The 27,164-nt window shown below is 39.0% G+C and overlaps 1 pseudogene; it reads right to left on the bottom strand.

Annotated features, from left to right (window-relative positions):
- Window positions 1–2,948: 2,948 nt before the first annotated feature.
- LOC122816293 overlaps window positions 2,949–27,164 on the bottom strand; it is a 1,079,303-nt pseudogene continuing 1,055,087 nt past the window's right edge.

A 27,164-nucleotide genomic window follows, 5' to 3' on the forward strand; every position in this document is an offset into this window, starting at 1 on the left:
ATTTATAGGATACGATGTCATGAATACATATATCTTATATTAGTAATGGCATACCTCTAGTCGTTTCAAACAGGCATTTTCCTATTTCTATTTATATATTAATGGATTGAGAAATATTTTAATCACTATTTCAACACTATCTTTTTTATATACTATTGAATATGAGTGATATATTTATTGTTTTGTATAATGTCACTATTAATTTTAGTGTAGTTTATTGAATAGGAATTATAATAATATTTACATTGGTTTATTGTTTCATCTTATAACGAGTTTTTCTGGTTTTAATAGTGCTTCATGTGTTAGGAACTGGTTTATATGGTGTTCCTTTAATGATAGCTTATGAGACACTTTCTGAATTCAATTGAATAATTGATTTTATTTTAATATATAATGTTGTTAATTGATTTAGTTGCTGTCTGAAGAAGGTGAGGCACTGACCTCACCTAAAGTGCTAATAAAATTTGAATTTCTTTTATTGCTTTGGCACCGCTCAGTTTGCTGCTCGCTTACTTTTGTTTTTTACTCGTTTGTTTTGCTTGGTTTTAAGTCTTTGTATATACAGATAGTACTAAGCTCAAACGAATACTGTTCTAAACTCAGACCTAAATCTTATATAGAACTATTGCACTAAACTCAAACAGATATAAAGCAGATGTTCCACACAAAGGTGGAACAAGCTAGAAGGGCTAATGGGATGGAAGGGGAAGATAGAAGAGTAGGAGAGGAGACTAAGTGAGTAGTATGCGTGATAGTGACAAGAAGCTAGGAATAAGTCAGTTGGATATGTATTTGGAGTTGAGATGAAGTGAGGTAGGTAGTTAAGCATTTTATAAAAGGTCTGAGAGACTGTGTGAGGAGGGAAGGGGAGGGTAAAGGGTGAGCCAGAGCCTGCAGAGGAAGGACTCCAATGATCATATGGTGTGAGGCAGGGTGGCATGGGAGGTGAGAGGAAGGGGAGGTAAAAAGGAGGGTTACTAGTCAGGACTGGTGCATGGGCATAACCAAAGACTTTTTAAGTGAGTTTTTAGTGGAGTCTTGACATGATTGCAAGAAGAGGTTATAGAGGGGATGAGATTGTTCCATAATCTGGATATAATGCAGGAGAATAGTGCTTCTCTCGCTGAGTTCTTGGGTTTGGTCACTATAAGTAGATTTTTGCTGCTGGAGCATAGTGGTCTCATGGAGCAGTAGGGCTGGAGTAGGTTTTGAAGGGATGGGACTTTAACAGAATAGTTTACTAATATGTGGGTGAGAGAGAGTTGATTCAGGTGAAGAAGTTGAGGGAGTTCAAACCAGTCAGGTTCTCTAAGCGAGATACAGTGGTGGCTGCGATAAGATGCACCAGTGGCAAACTTAGCAATTTTACTGCAGCAAGCCTCGTGCTTGTTTAGGTCTGTTTGTCTAAGGTAGGCTAAGTATAGGAGAGGCATAGAGTAAAGTGGAGATTAGGTGGGAATTGGCAGTAGAAATTCTGGCTGTCTTGGTGAGGTAAGAGAAATGTGAGTGTCAAATCTGAGATTATCAACTACCAAGTAGCTTGGTGTGTTCTGTTGGAGAGATGATGGAATTGTCTTTGGCTAGAATATTAAAGTGGGAGATAATTAGGTTAGATTTACTGGACTGGAAGATAAAGAGTTTAGTCTTGCTCAGGTTGAGTAATAAATGGGCATTAGATAGACAGCTTTCTACAAATGAAAAGTCTTCCTGTGTAATCTTATGAAGTTCAGGTATATTTGGGGCTGGGCAGATGAGGGTGGAGTCATCTATATACTGTATAAGAGAAGCATGCTTGGTGGCTGTGAACAGATCATTGGTGAAGAGTGAGAGTAGTAGGGGACCAAGGATGGAGCCTGGGGAAACACAGAGTGTTACAGAAAGTCAAAGAGATAGGTCATTATGCCAGACAATTGATTGTTGGTGGCCAGTTAGATAACTGTGAAAAACTGACTGTGAAAAGGATAGGTTAGTGAGAACAGAGATTTGTAGTTTGTGTGAGACCATGTTAAAAGCCTTGGATAGATTCAGAAATACAGCAGAGGAGAACAGACCATCATTTTTATGATGAAGGTGGATGCATTTTTCAAGTATCTTAGAAAGTGGAGAAAGAATGGCTATGGGGGATAACTGGAAAATTCAGTGGAGGTGCCACCCTTATGGAGGGGAATGATGTGGGATATTTTCCATAGTGTGGGGACACTGCTTTCTGATAAGGACTGATTAATTAAGCTAGAGATCGGATAAGCTAGGGCTTCTGCTGCTATTTTTAGGTATTCAGAGGGGAGACTGTTAGCTGCACGTTTTGTAGGCTTAAATTTCAATAGAAGTGTTTTTTACATAGGAGGTAGGTATTGATGAAAAAGAAAAGTAGAGCAGAGTATTTGGTTTTGATGTGGTGAGGGTGGGTAGAGGGTTGTGCTGTTTAGTCAAATATAGAATGGTTTCAGTAAAGTGTTTATTGAATGAGTCAGCAATACTGCTGGAGGAAGGAGGAGTGGCAGGTGGGGGATGCTTACTCTACCTGGGTGGAGAATGGAGTTTATTGTGAAACAGAACTGTTTAGGGTTGTGATGGGAGGAGTTTAGGGCAGACTGATAATATTGGGTTTTATCTTCTATTTGCTTTTTGACCTTATTGCACAACTCTAGGAATGACTGTCTAGAGGAAGGTTTTTTTTTGTTAGGTGTCAGTGGTCCCAGGCCTTATCTCTGATTTTCATTAGTGCCCTGGTGCTTTTTTGTTTGCAAAAAAACTATGAAGTGCCAGGCAAATTAATCCATGCAGCTTTATTGGTGCAGTCCCACTAAAACAGTCATAAAAGCCCATCTGCATTGGCATAATCTGTGCAGCAGTGCAACACTGAATGAAGCAGAAGGCTCTGTAGATGCAGTTGTTGCCTCATGGTGATTATGCTGATTTGCATTGCTCTTGGTTTAGGACACGGCAACTCATTCTCCATCTTCAATCATGGTATCTACACCAAAAGTGCCTGTTTTGGATGCAGCTTCACATTCGAGTTTCATTGCTCACAGGAGAGTCACTAAACATGGGAACCAAGCCAGAGTCTTGGCTGCTAGATGGCGAGAAGTCTAGAAAAAAGAAATAAAAAAAGCAAATATGTTACCAGACAGCTTATCTTAGGGTCATTAACATAAAAGGAAAATGCAGGCTTTAGTATCCCAACTAATTCTTCTATAACACCTCTCAAAATGTACATGGTCGGGCACTGGAAGTGTTCTTTTTACCACAGTTTTCATGTTCTGATCCAATGGAAGTTCAGTTCCAGCTTTCCCTGCATGCTCGACTGCTTAAACTGGCCTTATTAAAAGGGCAGCATGAATGCTGATATTATTAATATAGATTTTACAAAATAAATGTTTAATGTAATTTCTTTTGATTTTTTTAATGGATTCACTGCAACCATTTTTGGACTATAAACGAGCAAGGTCTATTCACCCACAATAGTCCCAACATTCAACAGAAGGAAGAGAAGTAACTGACAACAGCAGGAATGTAGTTACAGTAGTGTACATCAAAGGAGTAGGAAATGAAAGTCACAGTTAAAAAAACTGTCAAACCAAAGGAAGTTCTACTTCTTGAGGCAATGTCTAATTTGTAATGTGTAACAAACGTGTGAGTCCTTGACCAGAGCAGATATTGTCAACAGAAGTTCTCGATGAAAATGGAATGAGTTCTAGGAATTCGTGGCAATTCTAAACATTTCTGAGAATAAATCAAAGAAATGCAAACAGTAATCCATTTAGCCAGAGTAATTTTGGAAACTGCCTGACCCAAGTGTTTAGGGGAAAAGGATACCAACAACTGATCAGACTTCCTGTACTGCTTTGTTCTGTGAAGATAAAAAAAAATTGGCTGTGAACATCAAGATGGTGAAGCATATATTCACCCATATTTGAAAGGTTTGGAAAGAAAACTGGTAATTGTGTGGACTAGTTAATGTTAGTCACTGCAGCCACTTTAGGCAGAAAGGAAGGGTTGGCCCATAGGGGCACCCTATCAGTATGAAAAATAATGTAAGGAGGCCTAGCCGATAGGGCCTGGAGCTCAGAAATTCTTTTTGCTGAAGTGATAGCTACTAAAAAGATTGTTTTACAAGAAAGAAACTACATATCACATTTGTCCGCTGGTTAAAAGAGTTTCAGAGTTAACCCATGAAGGACCACAGTTACAGGCCAAGGAAGAGAGGGATCCTTTACTGGAGGTCTAAGGAGAAAAACTCTCTTCATGAAAGCTTTACATAATCTGTAGGATGTTAGAGAGAATGCTTTGTTTCCAGAGTGGAAGTTAGAAATGCCTGCCAGCTCAAGTTTCAGTTTAACAGTAGAAAAGCTAGCCCCTTCCTTAAATAGATTAGTGGGACAAAGAAGAATGGTCAAAGTAGGTTCCGAAAAAGGGTCACTATTCTGATTGGAAGCCCAAATAGAAAATCTTTTCCATTTGCTTCTGTAGAATTTCTTGGTGGAGGCCTTCAGTGAGGCCAAGATAATGTTACAAACTGGGGAAGCAAGCCAGGAATGTCTAACTATACTAGAAGTGGAGAAGCCATGCGGTCAGCTTGAAGGTGTGGAGATTGGGATGCTGAATACGTCATGGTTGAGATAGGAGATCCTCAGTGGGCTCCAGTATCCATGTAGGCTATTTCAAGTGAGACCAGAAGAAGGGGAACCATATCTGTCAAGGCCAGAAGGGGGAATTAGGATTACTGAGCTCTTCAGCCTGCTTGGTTTCTGTAAGAATTTCAGGATCAGAGGAAGAAGGGTGTAGGTACAGAAGAGACCCAGGGGCCAATCGTGAATCAGAACATCCCTTGGTGACTCCCCAGGAGGGGGGGGGGTCAGAATGAAGTACTTGCTGCCCTTGTTGTTGAGGGGCAAGGAAAATAGGTTGCAGCAAGGCTGTCCCCAGTGGCTGAAGATCATATTTGCTACTGACTGATTAAGGGACTACTCGTGAAGAATTAGAATGGACCTGCTGAGTCTGTCTGCCAGCACGTTGGTTTTCCCCAGTATAATGCATCGTAATCAGAAAGCAGTCAGAAGAGATCGCTCATTCCCAGACCCTCACGGCCTCCCTCCAGCACAGCAGACAGGAATGGGTTCCCCCTAGTTTGTTGATGTACCAGATGACTACTGACATGTTGTCTGTGTGGATTGTAAGAATCTCTAGAGGGATAATGTCCTGAAAGGCTTGCAACACTAGAAGGACTGCTCTCAGATCTAGGATATTGATATGCAACTTGGTCTCCAAGAGGGACCACATGTTTTGGACCATCTTTCTCAGGAAATGCCCTCCCCAACCACACCTGGGAAGTGTCCGTGGTCAATGTGATGATTGGGGGAGGAAGGGAGAATGGTTTGCTCAGAAATAGGTGTGAACATGACATCTGCACATTGTAGTGAGTCTTATGGGAAAGGATAGGGGCTGGTAAAGAATGGACCATTGTACCGCCAAGGTGCATTGAAGGATTTGCATAACGAATTTCAGTAGAAGATCTACAAGGACGGCAGCTGACATTGACCCAGGAACTTGAAGTACTAGCTTTGCTGGGGGGAAGAGATGAGACAGTATGGCCCACACCTGATTCCTCAATGACGTGAAGAGCTAAGGATGCCACTTGAGTTGTAGTATCCAGTTCAGTTCCTATAAATTCCAGTGTCTGTACAGGCACTAGTTTTGATTTGGCATGGTTTACTGAGATGCTTAAGGTGTTGGAGAACTGGAGCAGGTCACCCCTGGCTTGTACAAGTTGACACCTGGATGGGGTGGTAAGGAGCCAATAGTCAAGATAGGAAAACACCTGGTATCCTTTGGGTCTCAAGTGAGCTGCCACAACTGCCATGCATGTAGTGAACACTCTGGGAGCTGTGGTGAGTCCAAAGGTCAGTAGTCTGAAGTGGTAATGACTGGTTCCCAGCTGAAAGGGCAGGTATCTCCCAGAGCGCCTCTCTATTTTGATGTGACAGTATGCATCCTGGAGATCTATAGAGCATATCCAATTGTCCTTGCACAGAAGAGGCAGGATGGACTGAATTGTAACCATTCGGAACTTCAAGCTCTTTACACACACTGGTTCAAACTGTTTAGATCTAAAATTGGTCTAAGGTCCCATTTTCTTTGGCAATAAAACAAAGCGGGAGTAAGTACCGAATCCTTTCTGCATGGGTGGGACCTCCTAGATGATTCCTTTTTGTAGCAGCTTTTGTATTTCCTGAGCTGCATGTTCCCCCTCACTGGGTGGAACATTGGGGAAGTTTTTCTTTGGACAGGAGAGGGAAGGGGAAAAGGTATGTAGTAACATCTGGATATGATTCTTAGCACTCATGAACTTCATGTAATGTTTGTCTAGGTGTCTAGGTAAAAGGAAAAATGACCCCTGACTGTCTCCAGAGCTGAACAGTTGGGGCAATGCTTCAGGAATGCTGATAGGGCCTCTCAGAGAAGTCTCTGAAGTTCTAATTTTGAGGACCCCCTCTGCCTATGGGGCAATGTCTTCCATTGAGACCTCCTCTGCTTCTGGAGGAAGTGTCCCCATGTGAATCCTGAAAAGATCCCTGAGATTTCCGGAACCAAATTTTCTTACCATCCAGTTGGTTCCTAGAGAATATATGTTGAGGGGAAGAAAATTTTATTCCAGTGGCAGACACAGTCTTTCCCTCCTGCTCACTGTGGGTCAGCGTATCTTTTACTGATGACTCAAACATGGAAGATCCATCAAAGGAGGCATTAACAAATGATGCCTTAAAGGGTTCTGCAAGGTTGCATAGCATCCTCCAGCCATGTCTCCGAATGGCTATGCCTGAACTGGCTGCTTGTGAGGCACCCTTCAATGCAAGGGAAATCAGCCTCATCAATGCATTCAAAATGGATAGAAGAGTGGCCAGCTGAGGAGAAACCTTCTTAAGATATTCTGCAGACATGGACTTCAAGATAGAGTCTGAAAGCTCTTTGGTCAAGCCTCTCTGCAAGCAAGTGAAGTGTGCTAGGTAGTTCAATGACCTCATGGCAAAAGTAGCTAAGGCATACACATACTTTCCATATCTGTCCATTGCTCTGGGTTCCCTGTTTAGTGGACGGACAGAGGAGATTTGTTCAGCTAGCTCCTTCTTAGTGGCTGCCACAACTATAGCATCTACTGGGATTCCCTTGCTCCAGTGTGGTCTAACAGAAGGGAGAGCTAAAAACTTCTCTGAGGACTTGGAGATGGGTGTGACAGTGTTCAGGTCCTTCCAAGCCTGGCAGCAAAGCAGGTCAATAAGTTCATCTGCCTGGGGTCAACCAAAATGTTGATGGGCCAGCCTTGAAAGCCTCCAGGAACACTGATTCCTCAAGAGAAGGAGATTGGGAAGACCAGCCACCCTTTTGTTTCAGGATTTTCAGGATGTCCTCAAAGGAGACATCATGATGATGGTGGCAATCAGGGGGGAATCCTTCTCCCTCATCAAAATCAGTGTCTTCTGACAGAGACTCCATACGGGAGTCTATGTGCCTCCTCTTACATGTTCTCTTCCTAGGGACCTCTTCCATGGGGTGTTCAGGAGAGGTGTAGGAAAAAGGGGTTAATCCCTCTGGGGAACATGTGTGGAGCCTTCTTGGAATGAGTAGACCCTGAGGAGCAGCTATGAGGGGCTTAGAGCAAGGATCCAATGAGGGGCATTGGGTAGAATCTGAGATAAGATAGGACAGCTCTCTATGCAAAGAGAAAGCCCTTTCTACTACCTGAAAGGCTGACAGACCCAGGAAACCTCTCCCCTTCTTTGGAGCCAAAGCATCTGAAGAAGGGAGGTTGGGTCCAACCCATACAGAGAGAACTGGACCCAGACTGTCTACAGCTGAGGCTACAAGGGGAGGGGATTGATCCAACAAAGTAGGAGCCAAACCCAACCCCTCAGATCCGGCAACAACCTCTTAGATCCAAGACCCACTCCAATCCGAAGGTATAGGAGTAGGATTGGTCAGGGACACCATCAGAGTCAAGGAGGGGAGCTTCCTCGGATCCAGTACTGAATCTCTTGGGGATTTTGCATCATGGGACTCTGAAACTGCAAGTCAGATCGGAGAAGAAGACAATATCAGCTGGGCAGGTGCATTCGCGGATTCAACAGGGGACAGAGCTGGAAGGACTCCAATCTGAATCTGAGTTCTGAGAAGTCTCTGCATCATCACATCCACATCTGCCTCTGTCAAACTCCTTGAAGATCTTAATGATGGTGAGGATGTTGGCCTAGAATGCTTCCTCTGCATTTGAAATAACTGAGAAGGCAAAGCTGGAAAGACAAACTTTAAAACAAACTCTGGAGTACAGACTCTACTAGTTGGATCTGAGAGTTTAGAATTGGAGAATGAGGTGGATGGTAAAGGAGAACTCACTCTGGGGACACAGCCAGTTGAATATGATGAGTGCTTTGGATCTGAAGGAGGCCCAACGGACTTCAGATCCAAACAGTTTGGATTGAAGACCTTCTGTAACTTTTCTGACGGTTCTGAGGATGCTCTCGGATACATAGAAAGATGCCTTTTCTTCAGTTCTGAGGCAACTTGCAAAGCTCTGCAGGGGGTTTCAGCCCCGGCAGAAGATGGAAGTAATCATTTTAAGATCAATTTATTACAATGATCAGAGAGCACCCTAGGATTGAAGGTGGCGGAAACAGCACATGGAGAGTTCAGATGGGCAACTCCCAGACAATTTTTGTGGGCATCAGATTTAGGAATCTTGTGCCCACAAGAAGAGCATTTCTTGAAACCTGTTGGTTTCTCTGACATTGTAGGCATCAGAAAAACAGTAACCCCTGAATAGAAAAGGGTTAACAGCAACTATTTTAACCTGACAAGAAAAAAGGTTAAACAGACAGTAAAAGACAAACTTTTCTACATACAGATATATATATATATATATATATATATATATATATATATATATATATATATATATATATGTGTATATATATATATATATATATATATATATATATATATATATATATATAAATATATATATATATATATATATATATATATATATATATATACACACACACTGTGGTGGTGGTGCTGTGGTAGCGTTGTCGCCTCACAGTTAGACGTTGCCCATTCGATTCTCAGTTAGAGCATCTTCTGTGTGGCGACATGCATGAACGGGCGTTCCTTCGTTGAAGGTTGTACATTAGGCCTGGCAAGCCAGCACATAAAAACCTACTGCCAATCATTAGCAGACCGGAGTTCAGCTGTGGCGACCCCTAACCGGGAAGAGCCGAAAGACACACACACACACACACACACATATATATATATATATATATATATATATATGTGTGTGTGTATATAATCAGAAGATAGGGACAGAAACCTGTAATAATATGAAAAAAAGGCCAAGTACCACAAATGGTAGAAAAAAGAGAAAACAAATGACAAATGGACAGAAAAAGTAGAAAAACCCTAATGCCTGCGACAGTTGACAGAAGAAGGAAGATTATTACTAACTTTAACAGTAACTAGAAAAAGACAGAAAAGAGGAATATGAGACAAAATATACCAAAAAGGAACTTCTTACTGCTCGAATTGGATTGTACATCTTACCCTGATGGAGACAAATGAGATCTGAGGAGTTGGAAAAAGAGTAGAGCATTATGGGTAGGGGGTAGAGCTTGAGAACTGGATCCAAAGTCTCATGTATGAGGCTGGGTCAGATCTGAGGATCGGATCCCAGTCCCACGTGTGAGGAAAAATGAAAAGGACATCAGATTAAATAGTAAAGGTTTCAAATGGAGTATTGCATAAAACCTGAGGCTAGGGGAGTACATTGCCTGAAAGAAGGAAAAAGAAGATTAATGCTATTGGAAAAGGAAGTGAAGCAGGGAAATTCACACTTTAAAAAGAAAGTGAAGCATCAAAATTCACAAATGCGAACCTATATATCAAAGTATCAGGTCTGAAGACATTTTCAAAGGAAACAAAAAAAATGTGAAAAAGGAATGTCTTCCAATCGAAGGAACAACAAAGAAAATCACCAAAATACTTTAAAAGATTTATTAATATCCAAAGTTAATTGCTTTTGTCTGTAACTATAAGTTTACCAAACTCAGTCAGAACTAAAACAGCATGTCAGGCTACATAAATATTAAACCTTCCTACTATCACTGAATGTGCTTCCACCTTTTTGTTTGGTGATTTGGTGGTGGGTGCCATGGAAAAAGTGGAAGTGAACCAACCACTTCTTTCCACTACAGAGACTGTTTCAATCTCAGCACTGGCCGATGAGATGCCTAAAATGAAAGGTGAACTGACCCATCTGGTAGAGTTATTTACTGAATTTACAGGATATGATTTGCTGTGCGGCTCAGCTGTTGCAGAAGGAGTAGATGCTCATGGTTTAGTGAATAACAACAACCTTTGCCATGATCGATTAGTTAAAGAATCTGCTGGAATTGTGCAAGATACCTTGAAAACTTTAAAGTTGATTCCTCCTGTTATGATTTCATGAAGATGCACAACCAGCATATTTCAAACTTATGAGACTTTTGATTAAAATAAACAAGTCTATAATTGATGAGCTAATCATATATCTATAGATAGTCAATCAATATCTATAGATAATATCTATAATAATCTAAATTATAATAAATATAATAAATATCTATAATAATCAATATCTATAGATAATCAAGAAGATTAGGTGCACCCATTCCATTAATTAATTAAGGAATGTTTGAAGGTGCTCATTCATTCCAGGGGAGAAAAGATCTCCCAATTTGATAATCCAAATTTTCTTTTTTATTAAGGGAATTATGCCAACCAGCTTTTAAATTCCTGTTAACTAGAACCTTATCAATAACTACAAACTTAAACTGTGCAGTGGGGTGTTTAATAGTATGCTTATATAAAGCATTCGACAGGCATTTATTCCTGATATTACTGAAATGTTCTGAAATCCGTAATCTAAGAGGTCATGCTGTCTGACCTACATAGAAGGCTGAGCATGTACATGTGGCTAAATAAATTGACCTAATCCAAGTCACAACTGGCAAATATTAAATATTTTGGAAGTAATTTTATATTTATTTATTAAAATGTATTATCATCATCATCTTCTTTCGGCTGTTCCCATTTGGGGTCGCCACAGCTGATCATCTGTTTCCATTTCTTCCTGTCCTCTGCATCTTGCTCTGTCACACCAACCGCCTGCATGTCCTCTCTCACCACATCCATAAACCTTATCTTAGGCCTTCCTCTTTTCCTCTTACGAGGCAGCTCCATCCTTAGCATCCTTTTCCCAATATACCCAGCATCTCTCCTCAGCACATGTCCAAACCAACGCAATCTCGCCTCTCTTGCTTTGTCTCCAAACTGTCCAACCTGAGCTGACCCTCTAATATACTGATTCCTAATCCTGTCCATCATAGTCACACCCAGTGCAAATCTTAACATCTATAACTCTGCCACATCCACCTCTGACTCCTGCCTTTTTGTCAATGCCACCGTCTCCAACCCATATAACATAGCTAGTCTAACTACCCTCTTGTAAACCTTCCCTTTCACTCTTACTGGTAACTGTCTGTCACATATCACTCCTGACACTCTTCTCCACCCATTCCACCCTGTCTGTACTCTCTTCTTCACCTCTCTTCCACACTCACCATTACTCTGAACTTATAAAAGTAATAAATAGTAGGGATATGGCAAAGGCAACCATGCAGCAACAATATACAAGCTTCCACTGTTGAAATACAAGTTTCCACTATTAAAATAAAATCCGAACTTTATTGGTGTACACGGTAAGTGCTTTCACAGTCGCTTCATCAGACCAAGACACACCTATCATAAAACTCAAGCTATTTCAAGGCTAATAACTTAATTCATTATTTGAGTGATAATCAATTAGCAAACTGTTATGAAATTTACACAGAATATAGATAAAAATCTACTCCTTTAAAACTTTGCTGTTGCAAATATTTTTATCATATAAAACAAGTTGGATTTAACACACAGAATGTGTATACAGAGCTTATGTGAAATATATGAATACAAAACAAGGTATGGGATATATATGTAGGAGTTACCTACTTGCATTAAGATGGTGGGAATGAGGGGTATGAAGTGAATAATCTACTCCATACAAAGAGAAACTATAGTCTACGTGATTTCAAAATAGGTTGAAGAGAGTCTCTTTCATTTAGTCCTTTGCCTCTGTCAGCTTTTAACCTTAAAATCCAATTTATCTCTTTCTTTTCCATACCATTTCTAATGTCTCCTTGTCTAATTATGGGTGTAACTATGTCTATGGTCATAAAACAAAAAGTATGAGAATCACCCTGACTTATTACATGCTTGGCTAAGGCATTGTTGATATGTTTAATTCTTATTGCATATAGATGGTCTCTAATTCTAGTTCTAAATGTCCTGTTGGTTTTTCCAGCATAAAATGCTGAACATATATTATACACTGCCAGATAAACTATATGTGGAGTTTCACAGTTAGCACTGACTTTGAATCTATATTCTCTACCAGTGTCTGGGTGAATAAAATTAGCTATAATGTTTATAAACCCACAAAAGTTACATTTCCCACAGGGTACTCTTCCTATTTCCCTTATGTGAGTGTCTTTATATACAGACTGGCATAATAATCTCTTTAGGTTGGGTTTATTTTTAAACCTGAAAGCTGGTCTCTCTCCTACAATGTTCTTAAAATCATTATTGGTGGTAAGTATTTTCCAGTGATTATTATGTCAAAAATTACCCCAATGTCATTAGTGTAAAACATAGGAATCTTGATGTATATGGAATCATTCCTTGTTTCACCAATTGGGTTTACTTTACTAGAGAAATAGGGAGCTGCTCTATCTTCTCTTAATATATCTAAATCTGACAGTCCTCTTTTTATTTCTATTTCATTATATCCTCTATGAAGTACTCTGTTCTTAAAACTTACTAACTCTTCTTGGTATCCCACATCTGTTGCATTCAATCTGGAAATCCTCATTCCTTGCCCTCTAATTATATTTATGAAAACATAAGCGGGTGCATACTGCTTCTATGTAGCAGGGTGTTCCTATAACTTGTGTTTCTAAAGACTCCAGTGTTAATATAATTGTTCATAACTTTCTCTACATACACATTTAGGTATTCTATTTTACTATCAGAACACTTCATGGTAAAATTTAAGTAATCTGTCATATTATTAATTATATTTACAAATAACTCTAATTCTTCAACCTTTCCATTCCAAATTAAAAAAAACATCATCGACAAAGCGTCGACAAAATAATACATATTTCTTGAACAGTTCAGTTACAAATAAACATTCCTCTTCCCATAAGGCTAAAACCATATTGGCATAGCTATTGGCACTTGAAGTGCCCATAGCCATGCCATGTTGTATGTAAAATTTTTCTTCAAATACAAAAATATTATTCTCCAAAGTTACTTCAAGGAAGAGACAAATTAAATCAATATTATTACTGTCAAGGTCACTATGCTTATTTAAATATTCCTTGACTGATGTCATGCCTTGTTCATTCGGAATGACAGTGAACAAGGATTGTACATCCAATATAACAAATAATGTATTGGGATGAATCACTGACTGATTTGTAAAACTGTACAAGTCGATCACAAATTGTTTAGTGTCCTTGAGAAAGGTTGCATTCTCTTCTAGAACTGGTCGAAGAATTCTTTCTACATACACTGAAAAGGGTTAACTGCACCATCCCTTTCCTGAGACTATTGGTCGTAGTGGTGGATTTAAACTGTTCTTATGAATTTTGGGTAGGCCCTGTATGTCTGGAACCATGGGATACTCTACCTCAAGATATTTGCCTAGTTGTTGTGTGATGCTAAAACTCATTACTAAATCATGTATCATTGAGGACATCCTATATTTGATTTCATCTATTTTACCCATGATAGTATTTAGTGTTACTTAACATTTTGTACATGGCTTTTTGGTATCCTTCTCTATCCATGATTACCACAGGGCCTCCTTTGTCTGCTGGTCTGATGACTATATTTGGATCATTTTGTAACCTCAATAGAGCTACTCGGTCCTTGTATGTCATGTTACATCTATGGCTTGTGTTATAACACTTATTATGACCACCTTTGTTGTAAAGAACATGTAAATCATCCTCAACCAATTTATAAAATGCTTCAATTAATGGGTGATTGTTAGGCATGTAAACACTTGGTTTTCTAAAGTTGCATTCATGTTTCATTGTGCTATTCACAAATTCATATTGCAACATTACATTTCTAAGAAACATTCTAACATCAATCAAAACACTCATTAAGTTATTATTACTGGTGAGTATGAAACTAAGACCTTTATTTAAAACATTAAATTCATCAGTGTCCAAGTTCCTTTTGGAAATATTCCAGACTATGCTGTTTCCATCTGTTGCCACATTTTCTTTAATGATTGATTCAATTGTCTCTCCACTGACAATTTCCGCTTCTGTCTGCCTCTTAGTGTGTTGTCCTTCTTATTATTACTCTGAACTGTTGATCCCAAGTATTTAAACTCATCCACCTTTACCAACTCTACTCCCTGCATCCTCACCATTCCTCTACCCTCCCTCTCATTTACACACATATATTCTGTCTTAGCCCTGCTGACCTTCATTCGTCTCCTCTCTAGAGCATATCTCCACCTCTCCAGGGTCTCCTCAACCTGGTCCCTACTCTCACTACAGATCACAATGTCATCTGCAAACATCATAGTCCATGGGGCCCCCTGTCTGATCTCATCTGTCAACCTGTCCATCACCACTGCAAATAAGAAAGGGCTCAGAGCTGATCCTTGATGTAATCCCACCTCCACCTTAAACGTATCTGTCACTCCTACCACAGTCCTCACCACAGTCACACTACCCTCGTACATATCCACTCTTACATACTTCTCTGCCACTCCCGACTTCCTCATACAATACCACAACTCCTGTCTAGGCACCCTGTCATATGCTTTCTCTAAGTCAACAAAGATGCAATGCAACTGCTTCTGACCTTATCTGTATTTCTCCAACAACACTCTCAGAGCAAACATTGCATCTGTAGTGCTCTTTCCTGGCATGAAACCATACTGTTGATCACTAATCATCACCTCCCTTCTTAACCTAGCTTCCACTACTCTTTCCCATAACTTCAAGCTGTGACTGATCAATTTTATCCCTCTGTAGTTACTGGGGCTCTGCACATCACCCTTATTCTTAAAGATAGGTACCAAAATACTTTTTCTCCACTCCTCAGGCATCCATATATATATATATATATATATATATATATATATATATATATATATATATATATATATACATACACACACACACACATATTTAAAATTATTAAATAAATAAATATTTATATAACTACATATATGAAATTACATGTTGAAGGGCATAATTTTGAATGCCTATTAACTCGCAGACGTATTTATTGAATTTTTCATCTAACAGTGTTGGGTTTCATAGATCAATCCAAAAGCCAGCAAGAAGAAAAACAAATCCAAATGAGATAACCACTTTATTCGAATTGAGCGCTTTCTTCTCCACTAAAGAGACTTCATCAGAACACACAGTGTACATTGTTCTGATGAAGTCTCTTTAGTGGAGAGGAAAGCGCTCAACTCAAATAAAGTACTTGTCTCATTTGGATTTGTTTTTCTTCTTGCTAGCTTTTGGATTCATTTGTTTTTCTCTACTTTTGTGGTTTCATAGATCAATCCAATATGGTTATACATGCAATTTTATGTCAGGTGTGTTTCAAAATTATATACTTGCATTGCTTGATACATATACATGTGTATATCTTCACATATCACTAATATCTATGTGAAACATTACTATTGTGAATATTTCACAATTATCAGGGTTTTCAGCAGCTGCTTAATTAGACATTTGGTTCTATACATGTATTGATATAGTATTTGTCTGATTTAAATGTGCACATAACTTTTTGATATATTATCTGATAACTATCGTACATAAATTTTGATGTTACACCTGTTGTGTTAGGACTGGTTTAATAATTTGTTAGGGCTTTTATTTGATTATATCAATCACCCAATCCAAAAACTTTTTTTCAACTGCTTGTGGTTCAAATCTCCTAGGGTGATTTTTGATATTTGTAGGCTTTATAATGGATCTGATGACCATTTTACAGGGTCTGCCCGCTGATAAGGATGATAATCAAGTGTTTGGGATGGGTACTGATTTGGGATCTACTAGAGGTAATGACCCTAGCTGAGAGTTCCAGTGTTCTCAGATATTTGTTAAAATCTATGAAGAACCTTACATCTAATGTCTAGCATTTAAATTTTTTTTACGGCTTACAAATAAAAAGGCATTGCATCTAGGGGTACGCACATTCGTACACAACCACTGGTAGGTCAGGCTGATGAAACATTAGCAGAATGGGCAGAAGCACAACAATCTGCCTCCATGCATTTTGTGGAAATTTTGCATTTCTTCTATGAATGAAGGGTAGTTCATTCTATATCAGAAGTCACTGATGTTTGTGATAAAGCCAAACTACTTGATGGTCAGCCTGTATATAAATCTTGTTTTCCAACGTTAACTACAGATATACCTGAATTTGAAAAACAGTTTAAAGATAGAAAAATGTGTAAATTTAATAGGGATATAAAAGATTACAATCAGGGTAGACCATTTGACCATCATAAAAGTGTTAAGTTGTTTAGACAGGACTCTAGCAACACTGGGAAAAAGAAGTAAAGAAAGAAATCTATTCTGAAAAAACTGTCAGTGATACTTCTGGGGAAGATTCTTCCTCTTAAATGGATACTGAAAATGAGAATAAACAGGAGTCACCAGCTTATGAGATACAATCCAACCAACCCTTTAGGCCTAGACCAACATAGAACAGCTAACCCTTTAGGGCCATAAGAAGGAGTGGCAGAAAACATAAATCACTACTCCGCCACATTAGAAACATTGTTACACTTTCTAGTGCCTCTGCAGACAATAATTGTAATATACACAACATTTCTTCTGTAGTTTTACCTGATGTGGAAATACTATTACTAAATAAAGGCCTTAATTTTGTCCCTGGATTTGTAGTATCAGAAGATATTTTTGCAAATGATGCTGTTTTTTTGCAGAATTTTAAACCCCAAATTGTATTTTCATAATACACAGCAAATATCTGATTCTCATCATGAGTTCAGATTTCATAAATCAACATTTACCCCTTGTATGTCATTCATCAAAGATGATTTTTTGCTAATTCAAGTGAGTTTGATTGGGAAGGATAGAGGATATTGCAGACTAGACCACTAAACAGCTAGCATTCTTTGGAGAACATGCATATAAGTAGTGTGCCATAGGAACTACAGTTAATGCAGCTGCCACTGAACTTAGAGACTGAATAACAAGTTTGGCTGGAGGAGCAGGATGAGCAAGAATTTGCTGTACCTGGAACTTGATTGTGTCCACATGATGTGTAGGAAGAGCAGCAATCTGAATTGCTGTATTCAACTGGGCACCAAAGAATTTCAGGTTCTATACTGGTTGTAGTTTTGATATGGAGATGTTGACTGAAATGCAAGAACAAAGTTGGAGCAAATAGTCCCTGGACTGTTTTAAGAGATGCCTGGTTGGAGTAGTGAAAAGGTCAGTAGTCTAAATATAGAAACACTCAGAATCCCAGCAAACTTAGGTGAGATACACTTGGTAAACACCCTGGGGGCTGTGGAGAGACCAAAGGGCAGGGTTCTGAACTGATAGTGACTGTCTCCCAACCTAAACAGCAGATATCTTCAGGGTTTGTTCATCCTGATGTGATTGTAGGTGTCCTGAATATCAAATGAGTCCAGCCAATTGTCCTTGCGGTAAAAGGGCAGGATGAACTGAGCCATGACCATTCAGATCTTTGACTTCTTCACAAACTGGTTCAGGTTGGTTAGATCCAAAATTGGTCTCAGGTCCCCTATCCTCTGTGGCACTAAAAAGAACTTTGAGTAAGTGCCATATCCTCTTTGGTCTGGTGGGACCTCCTGGATGACTCTTTTGTTTAGCACCTTTTGAATTTCCTGAGCTGCAGCTTCTCTCTGACTGGGTGGGATGTCATGAAGCTTCCTTCTTTTGGTGAGGGAATCTGGAAAATTGTATGAAATAACCTCTAAATATTATTTTTAGCACCCAATAATCTTTTGTTATAGGAGCCCAGGCATTTGGGTGCAAGGTCAAATGCCCTCCAACTGCCTCCAGAGGTGAGCAGTCCGGCAACCTTTCAGGAGCACTGAAAGGATCTATCTGGGAAGGAATCTTGGAAACCCTGGTTTTGCGAGTTTCCTGTGCTGTGAGGAAGGCGGCTACCATTTGACACCCCCCCTGCTTCTGGAGGAGTTCTCCCAGTGTGAATCTTGGAAAGATCCCTGGGATTTATGGAAACACATTTTCTTGCCTCCCTTTGCTTCTGCAAGAAGGATCATTGAGAGATAGAAAAGCAAATCCCTAGAACAGTAGCAAACGAACTGGGCTACAGTGCTTACACAATGAAAACAATCCCAAATATCACCAAAGCACTTGGAAAAAGCCCATGAAAACCTCTTGGTGTGATAAAATATACTTAATATTCATTCCACTTCTTTATAAGTTCATAGGTTCATAAAAAATAAAATAAAAACATAAAAACACTTAAAAATATCCCTTCGGGCCTCAGTAAATACACATAAACACTTTCATAGACCAATAACCAGCGTTTTCATCTACAGACTTCTTCAGATGGAAAATGCATACTGAGCACAGAACTCTAATTAAATACTAATTGCTTAATTAATAAACACTTTTCATTGGCAGAGCATTATGTAATAATATCTACATATAAAACACATTTATAAATAGATTTAATCTATTCTAAAATACTAAAATGATCAATAAATAGATGGCTAACTAACAACAATTATCATTTATATATATATATATATATATATATATATATATATATATATATATATATAAAACCATTGTTCTAAAAATGCTTACTAAAATAAAAGTGCATAAATACAGCATTAACAAAAGATATCAAATGGCAGCATCTACTGGCTAAATACTAAAGCTCTTGTACTAAGTCACACAGTTAAACTCAATAACATATGCACAACCTAATACTTGCAAAAATCTCAAAATTATGTAAAATATCTACAATTTATAAATACTTAAAAAAAAAAATATATATATATATATATATAAATAAATATATATACATATATATATATATATATATATATATATATATATATATATATATGGGTCCATATGACTACATCAACAAGTCATAACATCGACATTCAGTACACCGACACAAAATCACCGACAGATTAAATAACCGAAATCCCACTTCACCGACATTCACAAGTACGACAACAAAGCAGTCAGGTAGGTGAAGTGTGCGATAGTGTCGGAGCTTGGGCTAGGGGTGGGTAAGTGAGTTAGGGTTAGGGTGCAGGTAGGTGAAGTGTGCGATAGTGTCGGAGCTTGGGCTAGGGGTGGGTAAGTGAGTTAGGGTTAGGGTGCAGGTAGGTGAAGTGCGTTAGTGTCGGAGCTTGGGCTAGGGGTGGGTAAGTGAGTTAGGGTTAGGGTGCAGGTAGGTAAAGTGTGCGTTAGTGTCGGAGCTTGGGCTAGAGGTGGGTAAGTGAGTTAGGGTTAGGGTGCAGGTAGGTGAAGTGTGCGATAGTGTTGGACCTTAGGGTTAGGGTTTGGGTCAGGGCTAGTGTGTATGCTATGTAGTGTAGTGTGTTGAAGTAGACCCGGTTTAGTACGTGTAGGAGTTTTGTGCAGTGGTTAGGGGCATTTACTTAGTGACTGCTTCGTTGTCGAACTTGTGAATGTCGGTGAAGTGGGATTTCGGTTATTTAATCTGTCGGTGATTTCGTGTCGGAGTACTGAATGTCGATGTTATGACTTGTTGATGTAGTGATATGGACTATATATATATATATATATATATATATATATATATATACAGCAAAATTAATTTTCTGGGTAGGCTTATAAATGCCCTAGGGCAGATAGCCTAGTATGAACCTATAAACCTATATATATATATATATATATATATATATATATATATATATATATATATATATATAACATGCAACAAGCAGAATAACACCAAGGCTAGAAAACATTATAATTTTGCCAACCTTAGTTGTTGGAAATTGTATAAAAGATACCTGGACGATATGTGTTTTTTATGGCTAGATACTGAGATAAGAGTTATAGAATTTGTCTATTTATCAGATTCAACTGAATTTTTAAGATTTACACACAAAATTGATACAAACAAGCTTGAATATTTAGATATGATAGTGCACATCCCTTTTATCATAAGAAAGGAATAATTAAGGGACTATATGTAAGGGGGATTAGGATAACATCAAATGATGTAGATTTCGAGGATGAATATAGAAAATTATTTGAGATGTTTTATGAAAGAAGCTGCCCTGTGGACCTGATTAAGAATGTGGAGCAAGAAGTAAGAGAAGGAAGAAAGGAGAAATTTAAGCCAATTTTGGGCAATGATCCCCTTAGTAGTGAAGTGAAGGAACAAGATTTGTTAATTAAGGACAATGGTCAATTGGTTAGTAATTTTGTGACTGACTTTAATGCTAACTCTAATGCAATTAGAGTATTATTAGAAAAGGAATGGGCCAGGTTTAGTGCCACATCAGACTTGGGGATTATTTTTAACAAACCTTTCAAATGTACTTAACGTAAAGGAAGGAATATTAAAAATATTCTTGAGCAAAATAAAAATGATTGCGCACTTAGTAGAAAAGACAAAGTTGGCACTTTTAAATGTAGACTTTGTTCCCAATGTGCATGGATTAGTACAGCAGATACAGTTTATCTTAAAAGCAGGAACAGGCTGATAGTAAGTAGGAGTTTTGCAAACTATGAAACAAATGGGATAGTGTACCTAACTACCTGCAATAAATGTGATTCATTCTTTGTAGGAAAATCAGAGAGGAAGTTGAAAAGTAGAATGTATGAACATTATTACGACATTACGAATAACTGTAAAAACAATGCGCTGTATAGGCATACTTTCCAATGCCAAGAAGCCAATTTTTTCTTTTATGTCTTGGAAGTGGTGCTCAAGGACATCAGGGGTGGCCCATGGGAAGCCCGACTTGAGTATAAAGAACTGTACTGTAAACCATCATTGGAAGTGACGGCTTAATGATTTGGTTTCTCTAAAACCAGTTTTAAAACTAAGGTCAGCAAAATTCTAATGTTTTCCAGCCTTGGTGTTATTCTGTTTGTTTGAATGCATTTTATGATATATATATATATATATATATATATATATATATATTTTTTTTTAAGTATTTATACATTGTATATATTTTAGATAATTTTGAGATTTTTACAAGTATTAGGTTGTACATATGTTATTGAGTTTAACTGTACTATCACTGTGTGACTTAGTACAAGAGCTTTAGTAATTAGCCACTACACTAGATGGTGCCATTTGATATCTTTTGTTAATGCTTTATGCACTTTTAGTTTAGTAAGCATTTTTTAGAACAATGACTTACATATATATCTATATATATATATATATATATATATATATATATATATATATATATATATATATTAACATCAGTATAGGTTAAATGATAATTGCTGTTAGCCATCTATTTACTGATCATTTTAGTATTTTAGAATACATTAAATCTATTTATATAGATAGATTAAATCTATCTAGTTTCCCTAACAATCTACTTCTTTTACAAGTAGCATCTATTACAATCCATTAAAGAATTTTGAATGTAAAAGAAATTTCCTGAATGTGCTTTACACTTGCCACAAATGTTTTACTGTTACAGAACCTTTCTGTTTTGTATTTCTATAACTACAACTTAATTGTGTTTCTCTACAGGGTATGTAAGTAGAATTCTGTAATGTAGTCTAGAATCATGTTTAACCTGCTACTTATTTTTATATGTATAACGTAACTGTGTTTTGTCTCTATGTGGAGCTTTTCTCCCCGGGCCTCTGCTGAAAATGGAAATATATCCAGTCAGACCAGCCCGGTAAACAAATGTAAAATAAATAAATAAAATAAAAATTTATATATGTGTTTTATATGTAGATACTGTTACATGATGCTCTGCCAATGAAAAGTGTTTATCAAGTAAGCAATAAATATTCAAATAGAGTTATGTGCTCAGTATGCATTTTCCATCTTTAGAAGTCTGTTTGTAGACGAAAATGCTTGTTATTGGTCTATGAAAGTGTTTATGTATATTTACTGAGGCCCGAAGAGGTATTTTTAAGTGTTTTTATTTTTCAAGAAGTGGAGTGAATATTAAATACATTTTATCACACCAAGAGGTTTATATGGGCTTTTTCCAAGTGCTTTGGTGAAATCCCTAGTGCAGGCAGGATCTTTCTTTTCTGTTCACTGCAGGAAATTGTTTCTTTCAAAGAAGAGCCAAACAAGGACATTACATCAAAAGCAGCACTGATGAAACGTGAAATGCTCTGCAAAATCCCATAACCACATACAGGCATGTCTCCTAATGGCAATGCCTGAACTGGTAGCCTGTGAAGTTCCCTCTGCAGCATGGGATATTAACCTTAAGGACACACTGGAAATGGAAAATAGAGTGGCTAATTGTGAAGATGATCTCTTATAGTCCTCCACAGACATGGACTCTGAGAGGGATTTGGTGATCTAGTTGGTCAAATCCCTCTGCAGTCTCGTAAAGTGTGCTACATAATTTAGGGACCTTAAGGCAAAGGTCGCTGAAGCAAATATGCACTTCCCAAATCTGTCCAACGCCCTTGAGTCTCTTATTAGAGGGATGAACAGTGGAGCTCAGCTCCGCTAGCTCCTTTTCTGTGGCTACCGCCACAGCATCAACAGGGACGCCTTTGTTCCAACTCGGTCTGTCCTTTGGCAGTGTCACAATTTTGTTGGGACATCGGGGAACTGGTTCGACAGAGTCTGGTTCTTTCCATGCCCAAGAGACTAGGTTGATAAGCTCATCAAATGGGCGATTCATCCAAGATGTAGACGGGCTGGAACCAAAAACTTCCAGAAAAACTGACTCCCCTGGGAAGGGAGTGTCTGAAGTCCACTCTTTTGCTTAAAAATCTCTAGGATGTCTCCAAATGATCTCATCTAGTGGAGACCTTGGGAACCCCTCCCCTTCATTGAAATCAGCATCCTCTGTGAGAGATTCCACAAGAGAATCTGTACGCCTGCTTTTGCATGTTCTTTTTTGGGGAAACTCCTCACCGGGATGCACTAGGAAGTTACTTGTAGAGAGGGGTTGTTCCTCTAGGGGAACTGTATCGATGCTAGTTGGTGCCAACTGTCCCTGTGAAGTAGATCTGATGGGATCAGAGCTTGGACCCATTGGAGGAACAGATGTAGAATCCAAGGAAGAGAGACAGAGACAGAGACATCGGATCTCTCATACAAGAATAAACTCTCTCCACTACCTTGAATGCAGATGGTCCAAGAGAAGCAGTGGCAGGCAGCGCTGAAACCTCCGAAGCAGCCAAGCCTCAACCCTGCCTGGATCTGTGGCCCAAGGACAGAGTTGGACCAAGTTATCTAAGGATCTGTGCCTCAAGGACAGAGTCAGACCAAGTTATCTAACACCGAAGATCCAAGGGGCAAGGATGGCTCTGACAACATCTGAGTAGACACTGGTCCTCCAGATCTGGTACTGATGCTGTAGCTTTGAGACGCATCCTGATCCAAGGGGATAGGAGTGGAACCAATCAGGGAGACTGTCTGAGTTGAAGACTTAGCTTTCATTGGATCCGACAATGGTACTCTCAGATCCGAAGTGGAGGAAAGGCCCACAGATCCAATGGGAGAAGGCCGGAGTCAGAACACCCCCCCATCTGAATCTGAACTCTGAGGAATTTCCTTATCATCCTATCCACATTAGTCTCAGAAAGACTTCTGGAGGATCTAACTGACAAGGTTGTTGACTGTGGTCTTGATTCCCTATTTGGTGTTATTTGTAGAAATGAGGAATGGAGTTGAGGAGATATTAGGTCAACTGTGAACACCTGGTGAATGAGTTTGAGGGACTTCGACAAAGTAATTGGATTTGAGACTTTTGGATGCCAGTGCTGCTTTGCAGACTTTGCCAATATAACAGTAGGATCTGAGAATTTAGGATCCAATAGTTTTGTTTTAGGAACTAATTAAGTTGGATCTGAAGTTCTTTGGATTTCTTTGAGGGGCCTCCCATGAAGCAGGTTGAGCCCCTGATGAAGAAGATGGAGATGGATGCATCATTTCCTTACAGACTAATTTATTTCTTCTGTCTGAAACTGCTTTAGAGTTAAATGCAGCACAAACAGAGCAATCAGTATTAAGGTGTTGATCCTAGGCAATAAATGCACTCCCTGTGGGCATCAGAATTTGGAATTTTGTGCCACCAGGAAGTGCATTTTTTAAAGCCGATTGATTTCTCAGCCATAGCTAACAATACAAGAAAAAAGGAAGAAAGGGCAACTTTTTTTTATAGATTAGTTAACTAACGTCAGTGAAAGGAAAGACTGGTACCAACAATGGTATGCAAGGAGACTACCAAACAGCAGAAAAACTGCAGCAAGATCTAACACAAAGAACACCCAAAAAACTCAACAAACAGGAGAGGGAGGATGGCAGAAAAAGTAAAACAGAAGTTCATAAGAAGTTTTTTCTAAATAGTTGCTACTCACAAAACTTTGTACCAATTGAAACAAATCTCCTGAGAGACGATCCACATTCATGAGAGATGGCAGCAAACAAGATCTGAAGTAGTGTAGGCTGACAGAGGCATTATGGGTACAGTGAAGAGTTCAAGAGTTGGCTCTGTAACCCATATGTTGGGGAAGAATGAAAAGGGCAACGTCAGATACACTGTTATGTCCTTAAAGGGTCATTTGTATGCATAGGTTCATAGGTAGATACTAGGCTATCAGCCCAAGGACCTAAGTAAGCCTAGCCAACAAAGTTCCCTGGCTTATGCCAACCCAAGAAAGTTAATTTCCTGTGCCCCTGTTGAGCAGAGCCACAGAAGTGATCCCCAGGGTGTATTTCCTATTTCATATCCACTCATCAAGATTTCTCTTGAAGAGTGTTAATGAGGAACTTTGCTTGACATAGATGGGTAGCTTGTTCTAGAGTATGGGAAGTCTCTGGGACAGGAATCTATCCCTCCAGCATGTCCTGTTTATTGTGCTAACAAGGTTTAGTTCCCTAGAGTGTGTAGCTCGGAGGGATTTTGATTTGTTTAGGTGTAGCATGTCCAATCGCTCTGGGTTTGACATAGCTTTATATGTTAGGCAGAGATTACCTCGGAGTAGGCGATATGCTACAGAGTAAAGCTGGAGGTTTTTGAGATGGTCAGTGTAGGGCATCTGTTTGAGGCCAGTAATCCTCTTTGTGAGGTACTTCTGTGGCCCTTCCAGCTGCTGCAGATGTCTTGTGAGGTACATTCTAAAAGGGGCGTTGTACTCTACAATGGGTCTAAATGAGTGTCGAGTAGAGGGGGAACAATGACCTCTTTTTTCCTGGATGAGAACTCTTTTGTGATGAGGTGTGCCATGTAAAAGGATTTCCTGACTACTGTGGCAAAGTGATTATTAAAGGAGAGACTACTGTCCACCTGAGTCCTAAGCTCTCTTATCACACATTTGGCGTTAAGAAGACCGCTGCCTATGTGGTAATTCATGGGTACAGAGTTTTTACCAAATGGGATAAAAAGAAGTTATATACTTATCATAAGTTCCATGTGAGTTGTTCATCTTGCTTTTTTCTTACACATGGGTTCGGAGCAGAACCATCGGCTCCGAGTCAGCCGCTTTACTAGCTAAAGATTTCCAAGTAGCTCGAGGTCAGGTCCCTATCCCATGATGCTCTATGTCCTACCTCAGATCTAGTTTGCTAAACCCAGCATGAACAGGTGTAACACAGTAAATACTCCAGCCGGAGTAAAAAGTCCCAGAACAAGACCACCAGATCCAAAGTCTACTCACTCTTTGAGACCCTAGAGGGGAAAGGTGGGTGGGAATGTAAGAATAAAAGTGAGATGAACAACTCACATGGAATGTTATGGTAAGTACATAACTTCTTTATATGAAGTTTTCAATCTCAACGTTTATTCTTAAACATGGGTAGTGTCCCAAGCACCCTAATCCTAGGTGGCTCAAGGGAGTATATTCCTGAGGACAGTGGAACCAAATGAAGCCCTGTCCATTTTGTAATGAGTGATAACGGTATGTGGCTTAGATCAAGTGGCAGCTGCACATATAGTGTCCAAAGGTAATTGAGCTGTATAAGCCTAAGAAGTGGAAATGGCTCTAGCTGAATGCACCTTCACACCATGCTCTAATGTTTGGTTTGCTGAAGAGTAGATAGATTTAATGCAGTCAATTAACCATTTGGAAAGGGTAACTTCAGAAACTGGTAATCCTTTCTTAGTGTCAGCATGAGATACAAAGAGTTGGTTGAGAAGGTCTAAACCTTCTAAATTCTTTTGTTCTGTCCAAATAGAACCTCAGTTTTCTGTGGACATCGAGTTTATGCAACATGTTTTCCAGCTTATTAGAATGATTACTGAAAAAGGTTGGAAGTTCAATAGTTTGGTTCAGATTAGTCTCAGAACACACCTTTGGCAGGAATGAAGGATTAGTCCTCAGTGATACTCTGGGTTGAACATCAAATACGGGGGTTTGATAGAAAGGGCTTGGAGTTCAAAAACCCTGCATGCTGATGTAGCAGCCACCAAGAAAATAGTCTTCCAAGAAAGAAACTTCAACTGACAGGATGATGCGGGCTCAAAGGGGGGAAGAATAATACATGACAGCACAAAATTTAGATTTGGGTTGTCTAACAGGTGGCCTAATATGAATGGTACCCTTAAGGAAGGCCCTATACAATCTGTGAGACATCAAATTAGAACCTTCAGCTCCAAGGTGAAAATTCTATATAGCAACCAACTTAACACTAATTGTGGCAGCTACAGCACCTTCATGAAAAAGCTTAGATAGGAATTATAGTATACTAGCAACCGGGGCAACATAAGGATCAATGTTATTCTTGATGCTCAAAAGGCAAATCGCTTCCATTCACTAGCATATAACTTTTTGGTGGAAGCCTTATGCGAAGAT

This window comes from Protopterus annectens, chromosome 12.part0, assembly GCF_019279795.1.
Source record: "Protopterus annectens isolate FY-2018-M chromosome 12.part0, PAN1.0, whole genome shotgun sequence".
NCBI classification, from domain to species: domain Eukaryota; kingdom Metazoa; phylum Chordata; order Ceratodontiformes; family Protopteridae; genus Protopterus; species Protopterus annectens.